The sequence below is a fragment of the Canis lupus genome, chromosome 10 (genome assembly GCF_011100685.1).
Source record: "Canis lupus familiaris isolate Mischka breed German Shepherd chromosome 10, alternate assembly UU_Cfam_GSD_1.0, whole genome shotgun sequence".
Classification (NCBI taxonomy): Eukaryota; Metazoa; Chordata; class Mammalia; order Carnivora; family Canidae; genus Canis; species Canis lupus.
The window spans coordinates 61,707,453-61,716,936 of record NC_049231.1 but is presented as its reverse complement, the minus strand read 5'-3'; positions in this window follow the sequence as shown (position 1 = coordinate 61,716,936).

The following is a 9,484-nucleotide window of genomic DNA, read 5'->3' as shown; positions in this document are numbered from 1 at the left end:
TGTTTCTCTCCTAAAGTCAGAAATAGTTGTGGCTGGTATTTTGTTTTCATCCTATCTCCTTAAATTCAGGGACCTGCCTCTGTTAGAGGCCACGGATGAACAGGAGTGGCCTGCTCTCTCTCCCATTTGTAAAGCAGGGCAAGAGACAATGCTCTGTCCGGCCCAGAGCGTCGGCTGTCTGGATGAGTGCGACGCCAGCTGTCAGCCTGGGATGAGGTCAGACAGAGGCCACCCTGGTCCCAGGTGGGCAGGGGTCACCCAGGTGACCAGACTGCACCGGAGGCCCAGGGAGTGTGCAGGAGCATGAACTTTTGGCCTCCTCTGCAGGAGAGGAGCTGCAAGCACCGAGCAGAATGAACTGCACACTCTGGCCAGGGTGCCAGCATTCCAGGTGCCTCGATTCCTTCAGGAAGTTCAGGCTGTCCACTGAGCTTGGGTTTCTGCAACCTGAACACAGGGCCTCCGCTGGGCTGCCGCCTGCCACCGTTAATAGTTTTATCATCTGGGGAAGGGCTTCAGGCAGAGGAGGTGTATGGATCAAACCCTCTCTCTCTGGCTTTGGAGGCAGTGAAGTTTAATGATGAGGGAGGAACATTCTGGAGTCAGACAGCCTGAGTTCAAATTCTGCTCTACCACTGTGTAAGTGACTCCGTTTGTTCCTTTATAAAATAGGCCAAGTCAGAGTGTGTACTTATTTCATAGGATTGTTGTAAGTTTGACTGAGTTGATGCATGTAGCACACTTAGAACAGTGGCTGATAAACAGTAAGCACTCAGTAAGTGTTGGTTTTTATTATTATTTTCCAAAAATACAAACCTGTAAGCAGGGTTTCCCTGGTTTTTCCCTCCAGGGGAAAGGGGCCCTTCTTGCTCATGACAACTTAAGAGTTCTGTGAGTAGTCCTTATGTCTATCCATTATCATCCCAGAGAAGCTTCTCTGATCACCAGACCCACAGGGCTGTCTTTTGTTTTAACTGTCCTGGTAGTTGTGTTCTGGCACTTTCTTGTCTAAATAATTCTTTCAGATTGGGGTCTCTTTTCTACAGGATCTTATCTTTTCTATCAATTCTCTCAGCAACTGGCATAATAAATTCTTATTAAACATTTATTTTATGGTTGATAGATTGCACATTCTAGTTTTTTCTTTTCTTATTAAATGAACTGAAACTCTTTGTATGAATATCCTTCATGAAAGGAAAAATTTCTGTCCTAGGATATGATCCTGACAATTTTTTGCTTTTTATAAACTCCAGTTAAAAAAAAAACACTCTACCAAGACCAAAACTGTATTGTAAAGATATAGTAATAATACAGTATGGTACTAGTTGAGGAAAAGGATAGACAGAGTAATGAAACAAAATAGGAAGTCCAGAAATATATGAGACTTTATGAAATTATAAAGGTGGTATTGCAAAGCAATGGAGAATTGGTATAGTAATCAGTGGTGTTGAGATGCTGACAGGTCACCTGGACAAATAAATAAATCTGGATCCCTAAATGTAAAAAAGAAAAAGTAAACCATAAAAGTACAATTACAAAAAAATGATACTCAAGTAGAGCAGATTTTAAGTAGAGCATGAAACCATGGATGCTAATAAAAAACTGATTAGTTTGAAAACAAAATCTGAAACTTCTAAATGGCAGACTATCATAAAAATTGGAAATAAATGTGAGTAGTTGATTCTTCATAGCAAAAATACCATAAACAAATGGTATGGGGAAAGAAAATGACCAACTGGGGAGCATCTTTTAAACATATATTTCCTTAATGTACAAAGAGCTCTTTCACACCAGTAAAAAGACAAATATACCAATAGGAAAACTCACGAACAGACATTGCAAAGAAAAAGACATATTAGTGGCCAGTAAATATATAAAAATTATATTGTAGTTTCTAAAAGGTAGATTAAACCATATATCATTTTCACTTATCTAATTGGTAGTTTCTCAAATAGTGTTGGTGGACGTGTAAATTGGTACTACTTTTTGAAAAGGTAGTTTGATAATATTACCACAATTCAGGTTGTGTGTTTCTGTTGACATAGAAATGCCACTTCCAGTAATTTGTTCTGTGTACACTTGTGGATATGTATACATGTATATATCTCCATACGTATAAAAATGAACGTTTAACATTCACCTTTGCTTACAATAGCAAAAATGGGACACTTAACTAAATTTCCACCAGTAGGGCAATGGTTAAATAAATAGTCATACTTTCATACAATGGAATTCTGTACAGATGCTGAAAAGAGTGAAATACTCATTTTTCTCTCTTTATAAAAACTTGTCCAAAATATGTTGCAAGAAATAGTAGTGAAACAGTGCATGTAGTATGATCTTGCTTATATAAAAATATTTGCATGTGTTATATTCTCACATGTATAACAGAGTTTTGGAAGGATGTACTTACAAGGAAGAGTTAACAGTTTTTAACTGTGGAAGTAGAATGGGAAGGGTGCTGGTAAGAGAAGAGAGGTCCTTGAACTTTTAACTTTGTACCCTTCTGAGCTCTTTTAGTTTTGTTTCTAACAAGCATGTGTTACTTTAACGTAAAAGAAGTCCTAAAATCTAAAGAATTGTATTGATGTCAACCCAATAATAGCAATATCAGTAGTATTTTAGAAAATATTTAACAGTACCACCTTGTCCAGTTGTACAGGTTGTTCATTCTACAGATCCAGATGACACCACTCACAAAAAATATTTTAACAGCACCATCATGTCCAGTTGTACAGGTTGTTCATTCCACAGATCCAGATGGCACCATTCACAGAAATAAACTTCACAGCCATACATGTCCTTTAATAGAGTCCTTGAAGTCCACCACAGTATTTTCTTTGTTAGATCTTTTCTTTGATCTCCATAAGACATGACTCCTGAACCAGCCCCTCAGAATCCATAGATGCAAGATAAAAGGTGAAGCACAGTAGGTACCTACTGCAATGGGTAGGAGACTGAGGGAGAAAAAGGAAGAATGAAAAGATTAAATGAGGGAACTTTGCATGAGCTAGCAGTGATGGGTGCCATGAACTGGGGCCTAAGAGTAGCTCAGCTCTGAGGACCTGTTACTTTATTCGTTACCCATCCTAGACTCCAGCTCTTCCTGGCAAACCATTTGAAGGAGGATAGGCTTGGCATGGCAGGTCCTTCACCAACTGACATGGCATTTCCTTTTCTTCTGCATCCCCTTGTTAAGGGGCATTCAGTAGCTGGCTAGAGAACCATGTAAATAGGCCTCCCATTTGAGGGCCTCTTTCTTCCTTCATTTTTATTTCAGGTGGCTTCCCTTCTGCCTTGCCTTGCCTTGTCCCAACGTTGACATCATGCTCTCAGATATGAGGGAGTGGTATAGAGTTCCTTCCTTCTGTTCCCTGTGCTCTTCCATGTCCTTTTTTTTTCTTTCCCCCATGTCCTCTTTAGTCTGCTATTCAGGAGGCCACTTTGGACACACTTGACTTTCAGGGCTCATCTCTGAGTCCAAAGACACCCCTCCTCTATGCAAGGTGTTCTTGTCGGAATGGCATTGTTGTCGAGCTTACTTCATATTAGCTGTGGCCAGCATCATGTTAACTTGGAGACACACGTGCAAATTAAAAACCAGAATTGGCCAAAATTAACTTTCAGTGATTTTAATCATTCAGATCCTGGCAGCTCTACTCTCAGGCTCTAACATCCTTGGAAATAAGTTGCCTGTGGATGGTGAAACTCGTAGTTGCCTCATTGCACCCATGATTCAGATGACTACTGGTGAAGAATAACTCTTGCCATTGGGATCAGGGCTGCCTCTGGTCTGTACCCTTTCAATGGGTATATTCTCCAAGTTCTGGAGGGTTCAAGCTATGGTGTCTTTCCCTGTCATGATTTTTCTCTGTATGTCTTCAAAGATGAGGAAAGGAGTCAGGAACCTACATAAGCAAGACCTGGAATTTTGAGCCAGATCTGTAAAGGGGAATCATTAAAATATTTTCATCTGGATTAATGCCCTGCTGGTGGTATCTTTCTGTAACTCTCTAGGGATAAAGTCCAACCGGAATAAGAATAATTAGAAAAAATCCCACTCAAGCCTCCAAGCATCCTATCCTCATCAGAAACTTGGCAGCATCATTCTGGGGTAGTTTTGTGGAGCCCTGTTGGGAAGCAAAGACCCAGAACCATGCTCTTCTGATGCCCTCCTCAAGCTAGGATTCCAGGATGAAGAGTCTGAGGTACTTTTCCCTCTTGGTGCTGTATGCTTGTTATTTCTTCATCTTGTTTTCCCTTTCTGAAGGGTTAACTCATGTACCGGCATGACAGTAGAAGACAGTCTTCTGAAAAGAGTCCTTTTGCATTGGAAGTGGTGGCAGAGGGCAGGGAGTAGAGAAAACTGGAAAGATACGGAGGGTTGGGGATGCCCGGGAGGCTTAGCAGTTCAGCGTCTGCCTTTGGCTCAGGGTGTGATCCTGGAGACCTGGGATCGAGTCCCACATCAGGCTCCCTGCATGGAGCCTGCTTCTCCCTCTGCTTGTATCTCTGCCTCTCTCTCTCTCTCTCTTTCTCTGTCTCTCATGAACAAATAAATAAAATCTTAAAAAAAAAAAAGATATGGAAGGTGGCGCGAATGGGCATTGTGAAGGCATTACCACTCAACAGAGCGTGTCTGCAGGAATCCCTGGACTAGAGGCTTCCCTGGCTCTAGAAGTTTCACCAAGATGAACTGGGCCTGGGGTCCCCCTTCTCTATTATTGTGAAAGAACTGGGGAGAGAGAGAAACCCAGACCAGGAACACCCACCTTGCCCACTCAATCTATCTTCCTGCTGTGTCAGGGACATACGAGACCCAGTCTCCTGTCATGGAGGTCTTGAGAGTTTGTGTAGTTTGAAACAACCTTTCTTTTTTATAAATGGTGACAACTGGGTGCATAAGAAATGCTGTTTCCCAGGCTGATGTTCTTGTTAGTAGGGAGAGAAAAAAGGCTCCTGCAGCCAGAACCGGTATGGAATTTGGAGCTGTTTTTCTTGGCTACGTATTTGGTATTACAATAATGGACAAAGTGTTTGGCCCTCTCTGATGAGCCGAAGGCCGATTTCTAGTAAGTTCTGGTGATACTGTTGTAGTAATGATTCTATAGAAGAAACTGGGGGGATAGAAACTGGAATGAACCCCCATTTGAAATATGCGTAGACTGTTCAGTGGAAATGATTGTTTTAAATCTGGCAACCAGAGCACAGACTGTTATACAATGGCTTAGTATCATGGTCTTAAAAATAAGCACTGAAACATTTCTTGCCCAGACAAATGTTTTCACAACCACAAAGATGGTGGTAGGAAAGCAGACAAAATTGATACTTATTTTTTCTACAGGGCTGGTAAAAATTAAAAAGTAAATAAATAAGCTAGGTTTGCAGATAAGGACTTATTTCCAGGGCTATCCTACGGTAACCTTTTCTAAGGGAGGTGGGACTGGGATGGAGGCTTATGGTATCCAAAGACAAGAATAGTAAATCCAAGTGCAGTTTCCTCTTCATTGTGCCCCATGTCTGTGGCCTTGAAGGACAGAGACTCAGAATTGGTTCATTGCGATGCTTCATCAGTCATAAAGATTTAATTACAGTCCTTTTTTGACCAGGATTGTAACGTGAGGTCAGTTAAGTATTTCCCGGGATTCTCTGTCATCCTCTCTCACTTTCTCTCCTTCCCGCCCACCTTTCTTTGCCCCCCCCCCCCCCCCCATTAAAAGGATGACCAGTTTTGAATTACGGTAATAGCTGCACTCTTGGTTTAGGACTAACCTCCCTGAAATTTTCAGGACCACTAATTTGTGGTTACTCCAGTGCTAGAATGAACTTGGCGCTCTGGCCTTTAGACTGGCAATGCAGTAAAAGTTTAAAGCGAAGACTGCCTCAGAGCCAAAAGAAGAGAGGAGATTGAAACCTAAAGGTTATCCTGAAATGCACTTTACTGTTATCTATGAGAACAAATGAGTTAAAAAAATTTCAAATACCAGAATACCCTACAGGGAGGAGATATAACTATTAAAGGGCTGTTATAGCTGCAATAAATGTAGGAACAATAAAAATAAATTGATGAAGTAAATGTCAGCGCTGTTCCCCTGAGCTGCCCCCACACCTTTGTCCAAAAGTAGAACATCTCCAATTACAGAGGGTGGAAACAGCCTTCAATGACAATATGACAAGGACAGAACACAGAACGCTGGCACAGAGAACACAATTATGCACAGCCTTGAAAAATTGTATCATAGCACAATGCATGGGAGAAATCAATTAATGATGCAGGGCTTCCACTGCTGTCTAATAATTCTAGAAAGGAAAGGAGGGGAAAAAAAAATTCTACACACCCAGTGCATCAAAAAGGTGACCCTTAAGTGGAAGTCTACATAATACCAGAGGTCAGTCTTCAGAGTTTATAGCATCTGAAATACTCTTTTTTTTTTTTTCTCAATTTTTTTCCCCTTAAAAAAATCTAACAGTCTTAAGGAGGCATTTAAGTAAAAGTCACTTCTTCTCTGGTTAAATAGCCTTGCAAAAGAGAGTTCTGTGGTGGAAAGGGCAGGGATGAGCAAAGCGTGTGGCTGTCGCCGCAAGCCCACCAGCTGAAAGGGGAAAGGCAAAAGTTAGGCATAAACACGGTGGAAGGTAGAAGGTGATTTATCTTGTGCAATTTACAACAGGTGCTAAACATTACGAAAACCAGAGCTATTAAGCAATCAAATTAAGCTATAATTATAACCGAAGAAAACTGTACAGGAATTCTAATTAATTCAAATCTGAACATGTCCAAGAGGAATGCTCCAGCAACCCCACTTCTGAATAAAACAAAACAAAAATAACCCTTGGATAATGCCTTCAGATTGCACAGGAAATTAAGAAATACTTCTCGGCCGGAATATTCCAGGCATTCCTTATTAAATGGTGAGAGAAATTCCCTGCAATGCCTGAGCACTTGGCTTTTCAGGTACACACCATATAAAGCATGTAGTTGGGGGGCCCTTAACTGGGCAGGATTTGAAGACAGAGCGGACCAAGGGATTCCACCGTACGTGTAAGTACTTCAAAGGGTCTGAAGGGTTAGCTCATTCTTCTCTCCTTTGAAGGTTTCTCCCGGGGCATGTGAGGCTTTTAAAGAACTGTTCACACTCCCCTTTTATTTTTTATTTTTTTGTGTCTTTTGGACCAATTCCATTTTCTTTTCAGCCACTCCTCTTCCAGTCCTCAATCCCAGTCTTTCCACCTGACTTGAGCTTTCTGCTTTTCTTCCACCCCAGGGAGCCCTGGGGTGTCAGAAGACCAGGGCAGGGTTTTTTGTTGGATATGCCAGAGCAATGCAAGTTGTGTCCCATTAAGCCACAGATGTTATGGGAAGAAGGGGATGTTTAGATATTTGAATAAGATTTCCAAACCAAAGACTGAACCATTTGATTAGGGTGCCTAATTCCCTAATTCATGATTCTTTAATTTTAACAATTCGGGGACAGGAACAACAAAAACAACAACAGCAGCAGCTAACACTTGTCAGAGCTTATTATGTATCAGATACTGTACTGAATTCTTTATCTTAGCTAATTCTTTATCTCAGCTAATTCTCTTAACCACTCTATGAAGTAGGCAGTCTTTTAATACCCATTTTGCAGAAGGAGAGTCAGGACACACTGTTGGCCATTAAATTGACTATAAAACAAAAAACCCTTTCTTTTCGTGATGCTCTTATGTTTCTAAATAATGTAATGTAAAATTTCCTTGCTTTTTACTGTCTGGTTAAAGTAGTGGGGAGTGTGGGTGGAAGGAGAGTGATTTTTCTCAAGATGAGTTTGCCTTCTGGACTGAGCGTAGCATGGCCCCTGTTGTTAACACAGTTTTGCCCGCCATTTTGAATGTTCACTTATGAACACATCTTTGACCTTTGCTTTGACTTTGCTTCCATTCACATTACAATATAGTGCTTGGGGGCAAAGATGTATGAAGAAATACTGCGTTCGTGCATACTGTTGAATTCATAGCTCTTTTAACCATTACTGGAGTTTGTGTTCTCCTGGGAATCTCTACACTGACTGTTGAGTGTTGCTAAAGGGCATGTAGCTATTTTTCTTCCATGCTCTGGGTCCCTCCGAGCCTTCCTCCAAGGCCACATGCCCTTTCCCTTTGATTCATGGGGCAGGGGAAGGTTGGTAGCTTCCCAGTTTGGCAAGATTAATCCATTAGCATTTGTTGGAAGCAATTCTAATAATAACACTGTGAAGAAATTTGCATTCCCATGATTAGATGAGGAAACCAAGAATTAGAGAGTTAGAAATTTAACCAAGGTCACATTGCCGGTTATGTGAGAGACCCAAGAAATGAGCTAGAGTGCAAAATGTTCTTCCATGGGCTACCCCACCTATGCATGGGTGTGGACATGCATACCCATAGCGTCCCTTCTGTGCTTTTGCAGCACCCTGCAGAACTCCACATGGCCACCTTTTCCCTCTTGTGGGCGTCTGCCAAACCTGGGACTGAGGGGAGTACAGAAATTGCCCAAGGCTCACCTCAGGGAGATTTATGCCAACAAAAATGGCTTTTATGTAGGGTACCAGGTAGGCCCTCCAGCCTGGAGTCTCCCAAAGGGCAGCTTAGGGTTTCAGTGATCTAGCACAGGACTTGGCATACAGTAGGTCCTCAGTAGAGGATAGACAGCGTTGCAGCTGGGAGATAGAAAGACACCCCCATCATGGAAATATGTATTAGCTGGGCAAAAGCTAAAATATAGGTACATTCAAAAAGATAGCTAAGAATCCTCAACTTTCATTAAGTGGCTATTAGGTGCAAGGGCACCTAATACGTGTCTTGATTCTCACAACCCAATGAGGTTGATAGAATTACTATTCCCAGCCCAAATCTGAGGACATTAGGCATTAGAGAAATTCAGTGACTTGCCCAAGATCTCACAGCTAGTAAAGGGCAGAACTGGGATTCTAACCCAGACAGGTGGACCCAGGAGCCCAGCTCCCAAGCAATGAGCTGTGCCTATCACAAGTCCGTGATATAAGAAGGAGTCCCAAAGGCTGAGTGGGAGAAGCTGGAAGTAGGAGAGGTCTGTGATCTGGGGTGGGGTGATAAGGAGGAGTTCTCCAGACAGCTTCATGGAGGAAGAGGGTTTTTTCAGCTGCGCTTAGATGGATAAGTAGGATTTGGGAAGGCAGTGAATGATGGAAGAGGGAGGCATATATGGGCCTCACAAATGGTGTGAGCAGAGGGCAAGCCCAGCCAGAGGGTCCTGAGGGAGAAGGACCCCATGGTGAGTACCCTTGGTCTCCTTTTACCTCCTTTTTCTTTCAGGGTTCTGCGTGGTTCCAGCTTGAACATTGCTTCAGGTTAAGGCGGGCACCCTTAACCCCTCGTGTGATCTTGGTTCTAAGGCGCTCTCCTGAGCTTGCTGCTCCTGTGGGGGTGGGCAGGATTCCCCAAGGAACTTTTGGCCGTTTGCTTCATGGCCTGAGGTGTAATCTGT